Here is a 19,531-nt window from a genome sequence, read left to right on the forward strand (position 1 = left end):
GTGTGTCATGTGCATGCCGTGCCCACTGGGAGGCGAGCTGTGCCCGTGCCTGTCCTGCCCTTACCCACCCCCACACACACAGCCTAGCGCACAGCCAAGAGGGCCTAGGTCGGAGGCCGAGGGCAGTTTTGCCCTGGGGTGGCTTGCCACCTGCCACAGACACTTTTCCTTGTCCTCACTGGAGGGGAGTGGACACTGTGGGCATCTAGGGGTCGAGGCCAAGAAGCAGCTGAGCCTGCAGGGCACCGGACACTGCACGACAGAGGGTTGGCCCTGTGTCGAGTGTCACTGCACTGCTGCTGGGAGGCCGTTTCAGGTGGTGTCGGAACAAACTACACATTTTGTGGACCTATATCACTGAAAGCTGCTTGCACATGACGGTGGCTCGCCCTGATGGCTCGTCTCCGTGTGACACTTGGGCATCTGTCAGGGAGCCACTGTTTCCAGCACCACAGACAGGGAGAGGGCAAGTAGACACCCCATCCAGGAGGTTCTGTCCAGTCCAGAGAACAGCTCGCTCCCCAGTGCAGCCACTTCCATTGGCTGGAACCTGGTCTCATGATGCCAACCTCAGCTGCAAGGGAGGCTGGGAAATGTAGTCTCCCTATGTGTCCAGGAAAAGGACATGGGATGGAGAGTTGTCTTTTTTTTTTCTTTTTTTTAAGATTTTATTTATTTATTTTTAAAGGGGAAAGGAGGGAAACATTGATGTGCAGGAGACAGGCGCACCAAAGTGGGCACCTGGCCTGCAACCCAGGCCTGTGCCCAAACTGATGACCCTTTGGTTCTCAAGTCAGCCCTCAATCCAGTGAGCCACACCTGCCAGGACTCATTTTTAAGTTTAAAAAAAAAACCTTACAAGGTAAGATTAGAGGATGCGACGTAATGTAAATTCTTAAAGATAATGTCAAACAACCATGCCTGCCCATAGCTACTCCATGGGTAGTCGTTGCATTTGGGGTTACTGGCGTTCACAGACGGGGGTCAACGTGCTCCAAGACAACCACCTGGTACTTACTGGACGCCTGGCACGCTGGCGTCTTCCATCAGTCTCCCCCCACCCTCAGACCTGCAGATTGTCCTCGCCCGCTCTCAGTCCCAGGTGGCTGACCTGTGTTGTGTAAACAGACCCCCTCAGAGTCCGCCGGGGTGGACGTTAGTGGACGGGGACTCCCGGGAGAGTTGAGAGGGAAGAGGAGGAAGTGTGGGTCAGGGTGGTTCTCTCCCAGGTTCCTCTCAGGTCGCCTTGGGCTGGCTAAGCCACCTGTTCCGTGCAGCTTTCTCCTTCCTCCCACCCCTCGGACCTGGGTTCACGCCTGCCCCACTCACCTCATGGATACGCAACCCTGACAGGGACATGGAGAAATATTTCCTCAAAAATAAGAGATTATGGCCTGGTCGGTATGGCTCAGTGGGTTAGAGCACTGTCCCATAAACCAAAAGGTCACAGGTTCGATTCCTGGGCAGGGCACATGCCTAGGTTGCAAGTTCAGTCCCCGGTTGGGGTGCCTTCGAGAGGCAACTGATCAAGATCAATGTTTCTTTCCCTCCCTCTCCCTCCTTTCCTCTCTAAAATCAATAAACATGTCCTCGAGTGAGGACTTAGAAAAATGAAAGAAAATTAGGTATGTCTGTCCTCAAAACAGTAACCAAGGTGTGGATACACACGCCTACCCCTTGTGGACTTAGCCCTGAGCACAGCAGCGACTTAAGGGACAGATCCCGTTGTGCCAGGGCCAGGGCGCCCGCAGTCCAGCAGAGGGCGCTGTCGGACTTGCGGTGCCGCACAATCCCGGAGCTGCGGCCAGAGGAGAAAAACACCTTCGTAGCTACTTCAAGTGGAGTGGTCGTGCCAGGCCAGCTCTGGGATTAATTACTGCTTCCTTCGTGGCCTTGGAAGCCTTGAAAATAAAACTGTTACCAATTGTGTTGACTGCTTGATGTCGAGCACCTGCGGCACTAACATGCCAAGGACTCAGGGCGCATGTGTTCATAGAGTCGAGCACTGACACTTGGGGGGTGCACTGTACCCCAGCAGCCACTGCCAGTGCTGTGTGTTGGGAGATCCGGGACTGGCCCCGCGCCCTGCTGTCATCTCCACCTCCGCCAGGGACAGCAAGTGCTGTCATGCAGCACGGGCACCCTGAGGCTTGGGAGGGCATACACAGGGTGGGGGGCCGCTCACCTTCCCGTAGGTGGAAGAAGCGTCCATCAGAGATCTCCAGCACAGTGGCCGCAGGAGAGCCTGGCCACAGTGCTGGGCCCTCGTCCACTGCTCATGGAGTGAGAACAGTGGACAAAGGAGGGACACGCCAAAAGTGCTGCGCAGGGTGCCTGCTTGGGTGTTTTCGCACTTAGAGCCACTGCCTACGGCACCGAGCACCACAGCCTTATTCTACCCAGAGGTAGAAAGTTACAGCCAGAGTTCATGTGGGCAGGCATCACAGTTCAGGGGTGCAGCGGGGGCGGGGCGCCTCTGCAAAATGTGCCCTGACTTCCCCTCCGACGTTTCACCCACTCACGAGTGACGGTCATGAGCCGGGAGCTGGTTCTGGACCATGCAAGGCTGACGACGACTTTAGCGCCTCCCCTCCCTCTAGCCCCCTGGCCGCTCACTCCCAGGTAGACTGCTTCCTTCTCCAGGGCTTCCGGGGTCGCCGCAACTCTCGTAGAACATACGGAGGCCCAGAGGGTTCACAGGTACTAGCACCACTGGGGCTAACCCCATCTTTCTGGACTTACTCTGATGCATTCTTTATAAGATTATATTTATTTACTTTTAGAGAGGGGAAGAAAGGGAGAAAAAAGAAACATCAATGTGTGGTTGCTTCTCATGCACCCTGTACTGGGGACCTGGCCCGCAGTCCAGGCATATGCCATAGACTGAGAATCGAACCAGCGACCCTTTGATTCACAGGCCTGCACTCACCCACTGAGCCGCTATTCTGATTCTTAAAAAAAAAAAAAAAAAAAAAAAAAAAAAAATTGTGTCCAACCACTATGCTGTAGAACAAAACTAATAAAACAATAATGTTGAACATAAGCTGTAATTGGAAAATAAAAAATACAATCAACTGACAACCCCCCACCCACACAAAGGGAGCAGAGCTTCATCCATAAGAGAAATTTTAAAAGGTAAACCCTGAAAATAGTGTTTATGGTATGGAAAATGTAACTTTGTACAGATTGAAAGCAAGATCACAGACTTACACTTTTGTGGCCGATGTTTGCCCCGGAATCGGCCAGAGACCAGGAGGCGATTTTAGATCTGAATTCAGGACTTCCTGGTTTTAGTGTCTTGTGTCAGTTTTAATTTTCTGATTTAATTAGCTTCCTAATTAGAAGGGTTAAATTAATTAACCTCATTATTTACTATATATTTAATGATTTCTCCTCTGTGGGGAGTCACTTCATTTTCAATAATTGGAAAGCGTGTGACAAGAGGGACAGTCGCCTGGCTGCTCGCTCACTGCTTTGTGATGTGCGCCGGGAATGGGACAGGCGGAGGGGGGTCGAGGGTGAGAGGTCAGACACACGCACGCAAGCTACTCCCCACGTGTTCCAAAGCGCGGGGTGTGGAAAAACTCAGGTTGGGGTTCAATAACTTCCATCAAATTAGACCTCCATGGCTGTATCTCTTATTTAAGGTTAAAAGATACCCTGGAATCCAGCACTGCGTGCTAAGTAGCCCAACCAGACGATCTTGGGTGCAGACAATAAACTATCCGTGAAGCATCAAAAAACACCAATTACAGTGAAGGGGCATTTTCTGAAGTTACCCACAGGCATAAATGGCTTAATAAAGCACTTGGTGTTTCCCCAGCCTTGCCTGTGGGCTGGCTGGACATCGTTTTGGGGGGACAGTGTGACCCTTCGCCTCAAATCTGCATGGCTCATGCAAATCAAACAGGCCTCAGTCCTGCAGGCCTGTTGATGTATCCGTATAAGCAATTGGTGGATACCTTTAAACTCACTGATGCACAGGAAAGACCAAATGCTCCCTTTTCCAAGAACAGAACTGAGGTCACGGCTCCAAAGCGGCTGCATTTCTCTTGTCCCCACTTTCCACACGCTGGCACAGACATGCACAGACACGCCGGCTGGCCTTACAGCACCCCGGCGTTGGGCCGGCCCAGCCACGCCTGCACGACGTCCAATGCAAAGCTGACATACAGAGTGAAACACAGAGGCCTGATGACAGGAAGGCCACTCCAGGTGAACCTGCCCCAGCACCTCGGTGTGCAGCGTGGGGTGAGCTAGCTCCCTGCAACCCACTGGTGCACTGTGAGCAGGGTAGGTGCTGGGCTCCACGTGGGGACACACCATGGGGACTGGGTGACTAGGGAGGGCCCCCTTAAAGGGGTGAGTCTTGGGAGGGCCCTGAGGACAAGGGGCGGTGGGGGTACTCACCACCACGGGCAGGAGCGGCCTAAGCTCGTCCCTGGGCCCAGAGTGAACCGTGGCAAATGTGGCGAAACCAGGAGTAGACTCCTGCCCAGAGGGAGATGCTAGGGGTGTGTGTAAGACATACAGAGAAATACAAGGTCCCGCACAAATCATGCCCCCTTTTATTTTTAAGATTTTATTTATTTAGAGGGGAAGGGAGGGAGAGAGGAAGAGAAATATCAATGTATGGTTGCCTCTCGCGTGGGTCCCCTGCTGGGAACTGGCCTGCAACCCAGGCATGTGCCCTGACTGGGAATCGAACCACAATACTCTGGTTTGCAGGCCCGCGCTCAATCAATCCATTGAGCTACACCAGCCAGGGCTAATCATGCCCCTTTTTTACTACAAAATCTTTTATTACAAAATGGTAAGCATGTCATTCTGTAACATAACAATATCACACTCAAGTACACCATATGACACTTCAGGTGAAATGTTCCCATTAAAACTTCAAATCCTCACACCCATATTATTACCCTACCAGCCACACTCCAGCAGGCCTCACTTCTGTGGGACTCGGAAGAAGGCCTTCCAGGAAAAGCTACACACGAAGAAACTATAACCACCCACGTTTCTCACAGATTAGAGTCTATGATGAATTCCTATCAAAAAATGCATAGGCTGCCCTGGCTGGTGTGGCTCAGAGGACTGAGTGCCGGCCTGCAAACCACAGGCCTGGGTTGCCGGCCAGGTCCCCAGTAGGGGGCGCTCGGGAGGCAACTACACAGGGATGTTTCTCTCCCTCTCTTTTCCCTTCCCCTCTGTAAAAATAAATAAAATCTTTAAAAAAATTGTACAGGCTGACAGAGGGGAGGGGCAGGCAGGAAGAAGCACAGGTCAGCAGTTACAGAGCCGTCGCGGGCGTGTCCAGCCCTCGTCGGCAACAGAGTCGGTAATGTTGTAATTGCTGTGAGTGGTGTCAGGGGGCATTGGATTTACCCAGGGATCACTGCGTCGGGCATGGAAATGTCTAACTACTGTGCTGTGTGCCTGACGCTGATACAAAAGAACACTGAATGTCAGCTGCAATTGAAATACGAAAAATAAATTACCCACTTAGCCAGTAAAAAAAAAAAAAAGAAAAGAAAACGTATAGGTTGAGAGAGAGACAGAAGAAGCTGGTCTTTCATTAGATCCCTTCTGGAAAGGTCAGTCCCTCTTGCGGCTAACAGCAGGCAAAGTAGTCCTGCTTCCCGAGCTCAGAGAAGTGTGAGCCCGACAATACCTACTGCCCTCATCCCAAACTGGCAGGAGTTTCTCACTGCCTGCAGAGGCAAGTCCAGTCCAGCCAGCCACCTGTGGGCTCCAAACCACAGGCCTGGGTTGCCTCCCGAGCGCCCCCTACTGGGGACCTGGCTGGCAACCCAGGCCTGTGGTTTGCAGGCGGGCACCCTCCCCACCACAGCCCAGACCCCGAGCACCCGGCTCCTCTCCTGCCCCTGCCCCTGGTTCATCCTCTTCCCACCAGCCCGGGCGACGTGACCCTTCAGACATGTCCAGGACCACCTCACCACCACGAGGTGGTGGACGCATCTATAAGACCATCCATCCGCCTGTCCATCTGACCTTCACCATGTAGCAGCCAGCACAGGTGTTTCCTCCTCCCCCTCCGGCCAAGGTCGGCCAAGGTCGGCCAAGGTCGACGTCCCATTTCAGGAAACATCTCTGGTGCCCTGAGACAGGACTTACTTTGGCCGGTTCTGTGCATGGCTATACACAAATTACCTGACCGGAGGCTGCTGGGCAGGGGTCAGAGGTGACAGAACCAACTCCGCGTGACAGCATCCATCTCTGACCACCAGCACCACGGCCCGTCAAGGCATCTGTGAGCCGTCCTGGGGGATGAGAACAAAGAGGGCTGGAGGGAACCTAAAATCTGGGAGCTCGACCCCATCCCATTACTGACACTGAAAATCCCGACAGCCTTTATACAGGGCCGCTTTACACCCGGCCCCGCCCCCTGACCCCGCCACTACTAACCAAAACAGGTCGGTGTCCCTTCCCGGGTGAGCCCCCTACCCTACCGTTCAGTAGGGTGTTGATGTCAAGCAGGTGATGGATAAACACTCAAGGCAGAAACTCGGGTATCTTTGAGTGGACCAGCGTCACTGCTAGGGACTGCGCACCTTGGAGTTAAGTCGTCGCCCAGGGCAGGGGCCACCATGCAGATGGAAAGCTCACCGCTGACTGCGCCATCATGGTTTCTAAGTCAGGAAACACAGATTCGGAGAAGTTAGTGAGGTGCGGAGCCAGCCAACGCCTTCTGTAAAGGGCCAGAGAGAAAGTACTTTGTCGTAAAAGTCTCTGTTTTGACTTGGGAAGGGCCGTGGCAGCGTGAAAATAGCCGTAGTTAATGTGGGTGCCGGCCACGAGAGCTTATTTACACAAACAGGCAGCGGCCAAGTCAGCCTCCGCCGGTCTGCCGCCTCGGGGTCTCTGGGGTCGCCAGATCGCAGGTGGAAGAAACTCAGAGTAACACCCAACAGGTGCTCACCGCCCCCCGGGCTGCTGGCATTCAGCTGCGATAGCTCAGACCCGGGAGGCCTGCCTGGATGCTTGACCACGAGGAAAACAGGGGAATTCGGGCTAATTAATTAGTCCAGACTTTGAAGTCCAGAGAGAGCACAGCCTCATATTAAGTGCAAACAATCATCCTAAGTAATATATTTGTGGCACTTTCATTAAATTTTCTCTCGAATCTTGGAAAGTACGTATCTCCTGGCTGCCAACATTTTCATCTCGTATAATTATGAGGCCTCCCCAAATAATCGTTTTTCAGTTTGGGATACACAGTGGGGCCCGGAGCCAGCTGCTGGGCCATGATGGAGCCGTTTAATTTGAGGCTTATTACCACAGCACAGGTGAAAATGAGTAACGTCTCAGTGAAATTTGTTCATCGAATATCAAATGTGAGTGCCTATTGTGCGGTGATGTTCACGGAAAGAAAAAAGACTAGCATGTATCTATAAGAAGCTGAAAGAACCCATTGTCTGTTGAGACAAATACAGGGATTTTAGGGACATTTTCCCAAGATATTAATGAAAACCTTTTTCATTACAAAAAAAGCAGCCATTTCAATGAGCAATAACCCTTCCTGTGAATGAACATTTGCTCACCTCAGAAAACAGTGGCAAAGTGAAATACGGGTTTCCTTAAATACATTCAAATGTGGTGTGGTGTTTTGTTTTTTTTTTTGTCTTCTCTATGACCAAGAAGTTTCAACTTCAGGACACATTCAGGGACCGTGAGCCTCCAAGAGTGTCCCTTACTTCCGAAGACACATCTTTTAAGATGCTAAAATACCAACTACCTGGACGTTCTAATACTCTTATTTTCTGAGTAGGGGTCACAAGGTGATTCCTTCCTCAGTTAGACAGCAATTCATTTTTTTTTTTAACTTAAAAACACTCCCCCTCAGAAAGACAAGGACAGTGGTAAGAGCATGGGGAAAGGGGAGCAGGGAGCAAGGCGGCTACCAGGAGAACCACAAGAACACGGCAGGAAGGAAGCCGGGGGCACACTCCGACCGGCAGCCTTGAGTGGGGCGGCTTCAACCGTAGCGCCAGAAAAACTCCCCGGGTTGAGTGTCGAAGACGCCAGTGCCCAGCTGGCTCCCAGGTGGCTCACTTGCTCCCGTAGAACAAAGAGCAAGCCCCCTATCTGCGAACAGAAAAGAAAACAAGACCTTGAAAAGCAAAGAACAGCCTCCGTGGACACAAAAGCTCCGTGTTTTTAGAACACTTTGCTCAGGCAACCATTTTAGCCACTAAATGACTTAATAGAGTTCTGGGTAATTCTAATATGTTTCTAAGCAGGAGAATTTATAGCAGTATTGAAAAAAATCAGAGGGCTACAGGGACAGCGTTCAGCTCTGTGTTCCATTTCTACAGAAAACGATCAGGGTTCTGGAGAATATTGCATCTAGTAACATCATACAAACTGAACGTTTACCTTTGACTGTAGGCTCCATAATTTGTGGAATTCGTTCCATTTAGCTACACCGTGTTCATCGGAATCAGAGAAAAAAGCTTATTTAGACTTTCTTTAGCAGCGGTATTTATGTATTCATCAGAGATAAGCAGACCTGAAAATCAGTCCATCAATTTTGCCCTTTTCCCGTAGTAGATTAACCTAGGCCGTCATTTCTTGGAACTCATCTTAGGAAGACTTGCTTATATCCCGAATCAAATATTTTCAGATGTGATCTGATCTATTCCACCTTTCCCAGTGCTAAAGGAAGACCCAAAACTGCAAATAAAAATGTCAGCCTTTATCAGGGTCTTGAGTGGATCTGTGTCAAGAATCTCCTTCCCTCCCTTTCTTTATACTTTCTTCCCAATTTCCCCCGTCTCTTTGTTTCTTTTAAAGATTTTATTTATTTATTTTCAGAGAGAGGGGAAGGGAGGGAGAGAGGGAAACGTCAGTGTGCAGGTGCCTCTTGTGCGCCCCCTACTGGGGACCCGGCCTGCAACCCAGGCCTGTGCTGTGACTTGGAATCGAACTAGTGACCCCTTGCTTCTCAGCCCAGTGCTCACTCCCCTGAGCCACACCAGCCAGCGCTCCACCTTTCTTTCTAATTCCTCCCTCTTGCCTCACTCAGTGCAATTCTCTCTTCATTTCTTTGATGCTAAGAGAGGAGACTTGGAGAAGTCAGCGTCGGCCAGGAAAAACACATCACAGGAAGGGTTAACTCGGGAGAGTTTGATGTTGGATACAGGATGGGTTCCACCCTGCATCTTGTGATCACAGTTTGGTTCATAATAATTAAACATTATAAGACACTCATTTTGGGGGGGAATGTTCATTTCCATTAGCAAAACATTCTAGCTTGTTCATACCGCCCCTTATCACGGCCCTTGATGGGCCTCCATTACCTCGTGCCGAGCTCCCAGGCCCATTCTCCCCTCATTCCACCCGGGGAAAATGTGCGGCCGTCTCCGGCTGCCTGACAGCTGACCGGCAGATGTGTCTGTTTCCACGTCCACGCTTCTGTCTGGAACACAGGGGACCCTCAGTAGTCCCATCCCGTGTGATTAGAGCCAATGGTAACCATGACAACCCATGCACAGCCAGGTGCTTGCTACAGGCAAAGGAACGAGGGGACGGCTGGTGGGGGGAAGCGTTGCGATTTCCAGCTGCGACCCCGGGAGCAGCTGTGGAAGGAAGCAAGGCTGTGCAGTGACGGGTGTTCCTCCCTTCGTCTGGCATGGGAGCGTTTCTGTGTTGGCTGACAGGTTCGCCTCGTCACCCTCCCATCTCCCTACAACCTGGCATAAGCTGTGTCGTTCCCCCTGGCCGGGCAGCTCAGCTGGTGAGAGTCATGCTGATACGCCAAGGTCCTGGGTTCAATCTTTGGTCAGAACACATAGAAGAGTCAACACCTCAATTTCTTTTTCCCCTCCCAACAGCCGATGATGGAGCATGGCAATGGCCATCGATACCTAAGGCTCTCTCCTAGGACAGGGAGTCAGCATCCCTCTGTCCTTTCTCAGCTTACACAGACACCCACAACAGATTGTGAAGATTTCTGCCCCCTTCTGTTCCAACAGTGTAACTGCACAATTAGTTCCCGGTTAATAGATCACAGTGCAATTCCACGGGGCTGTATTTGCACCTCCATCAGACGACATTTGTGGCTCAGCCATAATTCACAGAAGTGTAACCTCAGTGCCCGCCTGCAGAGGGAGCTCTAGCTCTGGGCCACCAGGAACAACACTGAAATAAACAACTTTGTTGCTTTGGCCCTAATACACCCAAAGGTTGTGGGTTGGATTCCAGCCAGGGCACGTACCTAGGATGTGTGTTTGACCCCTGGTCAGGGTGTGTGTGCAGGAGACAACCAACTGATCCATGTTTCTTCTCTCTCTCTCTCTGTCTCTCTGATCAATAACACCATGTCCTCGGCTGAGGATTAAAAAATAAAAAGAGCAGTACCTTTATTTCCATAAAATCAAATCTTGATCCTGATCACCACATCCCAGAGTATGCGCCTGTTCATTTTGACAGATACAGCCGGCTTGGCCACCCTGTGGGACGCTCCTGGAGGATATTAAAAGTTGTTATTTTAAAAGGTATTTTAGGACTTCCAGCCAAGACGGAGGTGTTGGTAGACACATTCTGCTTCCTTGCACAACCAAAAGAAGGACAACAACAAATTTAAAAACAAAAAACCACCACAACTGTATGGAAGTCCAACAACCAAGGGCTTAAAGAGGAAACATTCACCCAGACTGGTAGGAGGGGCAGTGAGGACACACAGCAAGTTCGTGGCTGGCAGACAGGGTGGTCCCACATTGGCTTGCAGATAAACCAGAGGAACAAGTGGGAGCGAGACAGACCGTGCAACCCAGAGTTCCAGTGCGGGGAAATAAAGCCTCAAAACCTCTGACTGAAAACCTGTGGCGGCTGAGGCAACAGGAGAAACTCCCAGCCTCATAGGAGAGTTTGTTGGAGAGACCCACGGGGTCCTTGTAAACAACCCACCCACCTGGGCACCAGCACCAGAAGGTCCAATTTGCTTGTGGGAAGTGGAGGAAGTGACAAAAATCCGGCAGAGAGCAGAGCAAGTGGCATCGTTCCCTCTCGGACCCCTCCCCCCCACACAGCATTACAGCCGAGCCACGAGGGCTGCCCCACCCTGGTGAACACCTAAGTCTCTGCCCCTTACTACGTAAGGCACAAACCAGACCAAAAAAAATATGGCCCAAATGAAAGAACAGATCAAAGCTCCAAAAATAAAACTAAGCAATAAAGAGATAGCAACCTATCAGATACAGAGTTCAAAACACTGGTACTCAGGATGCTCACAGAAATGATTGAGTACAGATGCAAAATAGAAGAAAAAGTGAAGACCACATAAAGTGAAATAAAGAAAAAGGAACCAACAGTGAAAGGAAGGAAAATAAGACTCACATTAGTGGTTTGGATTAGAAGGAAGAAATAAACATCCAACCAGAACAGAATGAAAAAACAGAAATTCAGAAAGAATGAGAAGAGGCTTAGGAACCTCCGGGACAACTTTAAACATTCCAACATCCAAATCAGAGGGGTGCCAGAAGGAGAAGAAGAAGAGCAAGAAATTGAAAACTTATTTGAACAAATAATACAGAACTTCCCCAATCTGTCAAAGGAAATAGACTTCCAGGAAATCCAGGAAGCTCAGAGAGTCCCAAAGAAGTTGGACTCAAGGAAGCACACACCAAGGCACATCATAATTAACCAAGATTAAAGATAAGGAGAAAAATCCTAAAAGTGGCAAGAGAAAAAGAGACAGTTACCTACAAAGGAGTTCCCACAAGACTATGAGCTTATTTCTCAAAAGAAACCTTACAAGCATGAAGGGGCTGGAAAGTATTCCAAGTCATGAAAGGCAAGGACCTACATCCAAGATGATTCTGTCCAGCAAAGCTATCATTTAGAATGGAAGTGCAGATAAAGTGCTTCTCAGATAAGATCAAGTTAAAGTTCATCACTAAGCCCTTATTATATGAAATGTCAAGGGGACTTGTCTAAGACAAAGAAAAATGATCAAAAATGTGAAAAGTAAACTGACAACAAACTGACAATTATTAACAACTGAACCTAAAAAAAAGAAACACACTAAGCAAACAACTAGAACAGGAACAGAATCACAGAAATGAAGATCACATGGAGGGTTATCAGTGGGGAGGGGGAAGGAGAAGGGGGGAAAATGTACAGGGAATAAGTAGCATAAATGGTAGGTACAAAATAGACAGGGTGAGGGTAAGAATAGTGTAGGAAATGGAGAAGTCAAAGAACTCATATGTATGACCCATGGACATGAACTAAAGGGGGAGGGTGGGGAACACTGGCGGGAGGGGGTGTGCTGGGAGGAGTGGAATAAAGGAGAGGGGAAGAATGGGACAACTGTAATAGCATAATTAATGAAATTTACTTAAAATGGAAATATTAACTTCTCTAAAAAATTTTAAAAAGTAGTTTATATCAACAAACAAGTGTTGGCAAGTACATGGAGAAAGGGGAACCCTCGTGCACTGTTGGGGGCAATGCAGACTGGTGCAGCCCCTGTGGAAAACAGCGTGGAGGTTCCTCAAGAGATTACAGATGAATCTGCCTTTGGGCCCAGAGATTCCACTGCTGGGAATTTACTCCAAGATTCCTGAAACACCAATCAGAAAGAACGTAAGCACCCCTCTGTTCATTGCAGCATTATTGACAAATGCCAAGATCTGGAAACAGCCCATATGTCTATCAGTTGGATGAGTGGATGAAAAACCTTTGGTACGTTTCCACAATGGAATACTACGCAGCTGTAAAAAAGGAGCTCTTACCCTTCGCCACAGGCTGGGTGGATCCAGAGCATATCATGCTAAGTGGAATAAGCCAGTCGGAGAAAGACAAGCACCACAGGATTTCACTCACATCTGGAGTCTAATGAACAAAATAAAACGACAAACGAAATGGAAATAGAGGCAAGGGCACACGGAACAGACCAACCACTGTCGGAGGGGAGAAGGAACCGGGACTGGAAGATAAAAAGGGATTAGCCTAAGAACACACATGCACAATCCATGGACGGCCACAAGGGAGGGGGGGCAGGAGCTGAATGGAGGTGGGCAAAGCAAGTGGGGGTGGGAATGGGGACATCTGCAATGCTGTCAGAAAAGACAGGTATTTTGTGGTGCTCATTGCCCTTGGTTGGTCCACACGCCTCCCTCCTCCTGAAGTGCCACCCTCCAGCCTTCAGGACACTGGGCCTCCTACCACATGCCCTGGACGATGAGGTGCAGTACCCACAGCCCGTTCATAGGAGGCACTGTCCCTCAGGGCCACCCCGACTGGGGGCCTCGAAGCCACCAGCTTTCCTCAGCTCTGATCAGCACACCCCACCGATGCCCTGGGAACTACCCACACCTTGTCTTGTGCCCCATCCGCTTTGAGCTGCGAGTCAGGGGCTCACACAATGACTGTGACCAGGTGGGCTGACTGCCTGTTGGGGAGCTCCCCTCCCCCCCAGCTCTGCAGCGACTACTTCTGTCTCACCCCCAGGCTGCTGCTGGGGATATCGTCCCCTGGGACCCCATCTCGTGGGGACACCTCAGGGTCCCAGCTCATGGTGATTGTGTCTTGTTCCACTGTCATCTAATGTCCCAGGCTCGGGGGTCCCGTCTGCCCAGGGTGCTGGCACACCATGTGCAACTTTGCCAAGGGGGCGGGGTTTCCTGTGCGGGTAGCTCTGGGCGTCTATATTGCAACTCCATTCCTGGCGCTCACCATTCAATCCACGGGGAGCCTTTTCCGGTTGCAGGCCGACCTGGTGCCAGGGAACGGGGCAGGGGGGTTGCCGGTCCCCAGGTCCAAGTGGAAGGGCCACTTTTCCCACAACTAGGCCCCTGTGGAGCCCCTTCCTGCTCTCACCCCACCCACGCTGGCAGCCTTCCCACTCCACCAGGGAGGTGACCATACCAGCAATCTGGAGGGAGGAACATGCTTCCCAAAGCCACCACAGAGCTGGAGTCGTCCCTGGGAGGGGCCGGAAGTCTTTGATGCAATCATCCTCTTCCTGAATTGGGAGGGACGTCCTGGCTTACCACAGACCAAGGGACCCCTTGGAAGAGGGTGCAGCCAGGGGGCCCCTAAAAGGAGGATTTATAATGGGGTCCAGAACTCAGGGTGTCCAGAAAATATTAAAATATATAGGCTGTCCTCCCCCCACCCACACACGTCTGAGCTGGGGAGGATGAGACACAGGGTGCAGGGCCATCGAGAGCTGTTTTGCATAGCAATAGTTTTGCAGATAACCTCTTGAACAGTCATTTAACATGTCTATGACCTTTAACTGGTTTCATAGATATGTTAAATAGCCATGCTTTGAGCCAAGGACTTGGGAGTGACTTCCACCCAGGATGTCACTAGGAGGCAATGCCCCCTGGTTACAGGGCCTGCGTGAGAGCTTGGGGCTGATTGGCTCGACGCCATGGAGCCACGCCTGCCCTAACTTACTATGGCAACCGGGGAAGCTGAGGAAACAGGGGAAGGCTGGCAGGTGTAGCCGGTTGTGGGAGGAGTCGGAAATGGGGCTGCAGAGGGAGATCCGGGCTAGGATTTAAATCCAGGCGCGGCCACCAGGAAAGATGAGCCACGCGGCTTTGGGGCGCCCTTTGTCTTGCAGCTTAGGAAGCCAGAAAGCAACAGGCAGCACTGATGCAGAGCTCTCTCCTAGCAGTTTGGAGGAAGGCAGGAGAGATGTGGCGGGAAGGAAGGCGGGGAAAGCTCTCTCACTGGTGGGCTAGGAGAAGGTGCCTTGCGGGTTTTGGATCAAGAACTGGAAATCCTGGCAACACAGCTGATGGTGCTGGGAACCGAGGGAGACCTGCTGGCCAAGCACGGACTACTGGGGAGAACGGGGGGCTGCCTGAGCCACGGAATTCTACTTCTTTTCCTGAGGTATGGTACCCCGGACTGGGCAAAGGGGGGAAGGAAGGACTGTGGGTGTTTGTGGGTGTTTTAAGGTATTTTGGGGATTTTAATGATGACATTTAACGCATTACTCTTAAGTCTATATAACTTTTGAATAAATAATTCCTTTCCTTTTCATCAATCCCTGGCATTAAGAGTTATAATTCCCTGGCAGTGGGCAAGACGAACCTAGTACAGGGGACCTCAGGAGAAGGGGTTCCACTTGGTAACATTGTGACCCTCTTCTCTGGTGGCCAATCAGAAGAAATCACGGGAGACCACATGCACAGTAGCTTTAAAGTAATACAATTACTTGTACATGCGCAGTAAAGGCCTGTCAAAACTAGCCAGGAAGGATCCGCCCTATAAGAATAGAATCCTTCCAGCCCCTGAGGTCAAGCTCTGCTTGGAATGGGTCCACTCCCATGTTCTCTGCTATAAACTCTGTGTGTTCGGTTCAATTCTTTGTCCCGATCACCAAGAAACTTGGTCACCTGCGCCCACCTGTAACACCCTGACATCCTCCCTGACATCGCAGGCGTCTGAATCTCCCTCGGACTTATTTCTCACCCTTCTGAGCACCTGTGTTTTACCGAGGACGCTAACAGATTTGCCCACCCAGCCCATGCGCACTCCGCATTGACATCGTGGTCCCTGAGATGTTCTGACAAATGCCTACAACAGTTTTCAAACATTCTGGTCTCGGGACCCCTTTCTACTCTTCAAAATTACCCTGGGTATCTCAAAGAGGTTCTGTTTACATGGGTTTCATCCATGCGTATTTCCTAGAATATAAATTTAAGTGAAAAACTGAAAATGCATTTGTGTATGAATGCACTAAAAATAAAAGAATCAACTCATTTTATGTTTACATAAATGACGTCCTTCTGGAAAAATAACCATTTTTTTTAAAAAGGGGTTTTTTGACCGGTCAAGACCACAGCACAGGCAAACACAGCACACCTCCTTGGACAACCACATCAAAATTACAACTAAATTACAGAACAACCATCACTCCAGAACGTCAGAAATCGAGCCGAATGGAAGTCTGACAACTGTGAAATCGAGTTGGATGAAAGTCTGACAACTACGGAATTAAAGAAGGATACCACATCCATCCAGACTGGCAGGGGGAGTCGAGAGGTGAAACGGGCTGGTCCCTCACCCACGTGTGGTAGATACAAATTCGGGAGGGATATCTCAGGAGCGAGGAGCCCCAGCCTCACACCCGGACCCCCGGCCAGGGTTCCAGTGCCAGGAAGATAAGTCCCCACAACTTCCGGCTGCAAAAACCAGAAGAAACTTCTGAAGCACCAAGAAGCTTCCCTTAAAGAACCCACACAAGGACTCACCTACTCAGACTCGCTCCTTCTGGGCTCCCGCGCCGAGATGGCAGCTTGAAAGACACCGATGGCTCACGGGGAGAGACCGAAGTGTCTGGCACCAGGGTGGGAGCTGGGGAACAGCCTTCTCCCTGACAAAAAGGCAGGCAGAGCCACCAGGTGGGTGCCCTGAGTCTCCATCAACCTGGCTAACACCGTCCACCCTACCTGGAGATCCCCTGAGGCTCTGCCCCACCCAACTTACAGGGCCCACCCAACCTGTTAATGGTGACTTTTCCATATGAATGGCTAACCTTGGCTCATGCTTCACTACTTCCGACATCCTCTCAAACAAGCCACAGCAACTCTCAGCGCCCCAACTCCCTGTACTTCTTGCTAAGTGGCCCCGGGTAGAGCACCAGCAGTGGCCATGTAAGCTTGTTTTATAGCTGAGGTAGGGTGGCCTCGGCACAACGCAGGTGGGGGCCGACCTTGGCCTGCACCCTCCAGGCCACCGCGGAGCCTGACAATGGAGGAGTATTTCAATCATCTTTTGGGGTAATTATACACATTTTTCTGTGACAGTATTGCAAAATCCAATAAATGGTAGTTTCTTCAAGGTTTGTTGCAGTGTGAAATCTGCAATCATACACATTTTTTGTGCTCCGCTGAGTTAAAAAAAAATCACTGTTCTGTTTTTTTCCTTTGAAATGGATCTTTTATCCTCCGCAGCTTTGTAGCCTCACCCCCTGGTCATATGGACGTTTGAATGCCGATCCGAACATGAGTCATTATACAGTGTCCAGAAAAAAACATCACCTCTGTTCACATCACCATCAATCTCATCACAGAGGCCTCTAAGTATCGGGAAGCTGTCGATTTCCCGGTGGCAGAGGGGAGTCTTCCAAAGTCCTGGTTTTCCCTTCAAAGCTCCAATTTCCTGACGGCTCCCCGCGCCCGCGGGTTGTTTACCTCAAAGTGACGGCTCACTCCATTCTCGCTCCGTTCGTCTGCAGAGAACTGTTCACCAGGTACCTCAGACCGAATCATGAGAGGTCATCTCTTGGGAGTGCTTTCAAATCAAAGTGATGCTTCATTTAAAAAGCTGTTAGTTCGGCTCTCTTCATTGTCATGTCAACACCTCTTTAAAGATCCTGTTTGCAGCCTTGGTCCGGGTGAGGGGGGGGGGGAGCTCAGGTGATGGGAGAGTTGTCTGCACACTAGAAATTCGAGGGTTCGATCTGTGGCCAGGGTGGGTGTGTGCAAGCGGCAACTGATTGATGTTTCTCTCTGCCTCACCCCTGCCCCCTGCCTTCACTCTCTAAAATCACTGACCAGATCTTCAGGTGAGCATTAAAAAAAATAATAACAACAACAACTCTATTTCCAAATACAGCCACATTCTGAAGTACGGGGCTAGGACGTAAGCGTATGTATTTGGAGGGAGCAGAGCACACTTCCACTAAGTTGTATTCCTCATGCTGCCATTTCAGAGGTACTTACTTTGCGGCCGGTGGGAGTTTTGTGCCCATTTACATTTCAAATGCTTTAAATCATGGCCATGCTGTAAGAGAAAAAGCTGGAACATTCTGATTGTTCCTCTGAGTCTGTAGGACATAAACGTGAATTTCTCACCCTGGCTGGTGTGGCTCAGTGGATCGAGCGCAGGCCTGCGAACCAAAAGATCACCAGTTCAATTGCTAGTTGGGACACAGGCCTGGGTTGCACTCCAAGTCCCCAGTAGGGGGCGCACGAGAGGCAACCACACATGGCTGTTTCCCCCTCTTTCTCCTTTCCTTGCCCTCTCTCCGAAAATAAATAAATAAAATCTTAAACAAACAAACAAAAACCCTGCATTTCTCAACAGACTGGTTCTTCTGGAAACACTGCCCTGGATGGATAGTTTTCTTGTGAGCGCATCCTACTCGGTTTTTAATTTTCTGACACTCCAGTTTCCACAGAGCATCCTCCGGTATCCCAGGCTTCGTCCCTGATTAGATGGCAGCTCATTTAACGATCAGTAAGGCTGCTGCACCACCCCCTGCTGGAGGGGAATATGATTGCAAGCCCACGATGCCTTTGAAAATCCCTATGGTGACGCACCACGGTCTAGGCCAACCTGCCCAAAATGGAGTGCGCTGTTCCTCCAGCTCAGCGACCCTGAAACCTGAACCCCTGCAGAACTGCTCAGAGCAATTTTCTCTCAAAGAAGACGTGTGACCCCAAGAAGGTGACATATTAGAAACAAGCAGAAGCCTTCCCCCTGGCCAGAGACACACAAGCAACCCGCTGTTTTTAAGGGATATTGGGTGAACCATCACTGCAAATCATCTTGCACTGAATGGACAACATTCTCATCAACATTTCCCAGTGGTGTCCTCTCCACTGGGCCCCAGCGGCTTCCCTTTACATCTATAGACCCTAACCTATGTTTCTCTTTTCCAGTAGCTTAAAGGTTTCCGAGCAGATCTGCAGCCCACCCTGTAAATACGCAGGATCTCGTAACACCCACTCTGGGCATTTAAAAAGGTTTCATGCACCCTGGGCAGGCAGGCCAGTGCTTGGAGCATCAGTCCATACACCAAAAGGCTGTGGGTTCGACTCCCAATCAGGGTACATGCCTAGGCTGAGGGTTTGGTCCCCAGCTGGAGCAAGTATGGGAGGCAGCTAATCAATGTTTCTGTCACATCTCTCTCTCTCCCTCTCTCCTCCCCCCTCTCTCTCTCTGAGATCAATGAATATGCCCTCGGGCAAGGATGAGATAAAATTTTAAAATGCTTAATGCTCTTTTATTTCCTTTGTGTCATCTCATTTTTTATTCCAATTCATTTTATCTTGCTACCTCACGGATCTCTTTGTGAAGCGCTTTAAATCATACCTTACAGGAAGGAGCTTCGGGCGGTTTCTCAGTGACTGTGGATGTGTATGGGGAGAGAAAGGGCTCAACGTTGCCCTTTATCAGTGAGATGGTGCTTTTAGGACAACCTTTCTCCAACTCCCCCTGGTCTGCAAGCAGATTGAGTCGAGCCCTCTGAAGAGCCCATGCAGTTTCTCGGTGATTCTAGAAAGTGGATTAAACATTCTGGCTCCCATACGTCAGCCTCTCTAGGAACCGCAGCAACTGATGATATATCTTGTGTTTTATCCTTAAAGGAAAACAGTCCTTTATGGGAAGCACTGGGGATGGGGCGGGGGGGGGGGGTAAGAGGGAGGTAATAATGAACTGAAATCTTCCGAAGAAGAAAGGCCACAGACCCTAAACTCGAACATTTGCATAACAGGCTAGGACCTATGGGAAACTGAGAAGGCTCTCGGGGCACGCA

This window comes from Artibeus jamaicensis, unplaced genomic scaffold (genome assembly GCF_021234435.1).
Source record: "Artibeus jamaicensis isolate MK-2021 breed Jamaican fruit bat unplaced genomic scaffold, CSHL_Jam_final contig_718, whole genome shotgun sequence".
In the NCBI taxonomy this organism is placed as follows: domain Eukaryota; kingdom Metazoa; phylum Chordata; class Mammalia; order Chiroptera; family Phyllostomidae; genus Artibeus; species Artibeus jamaicensis.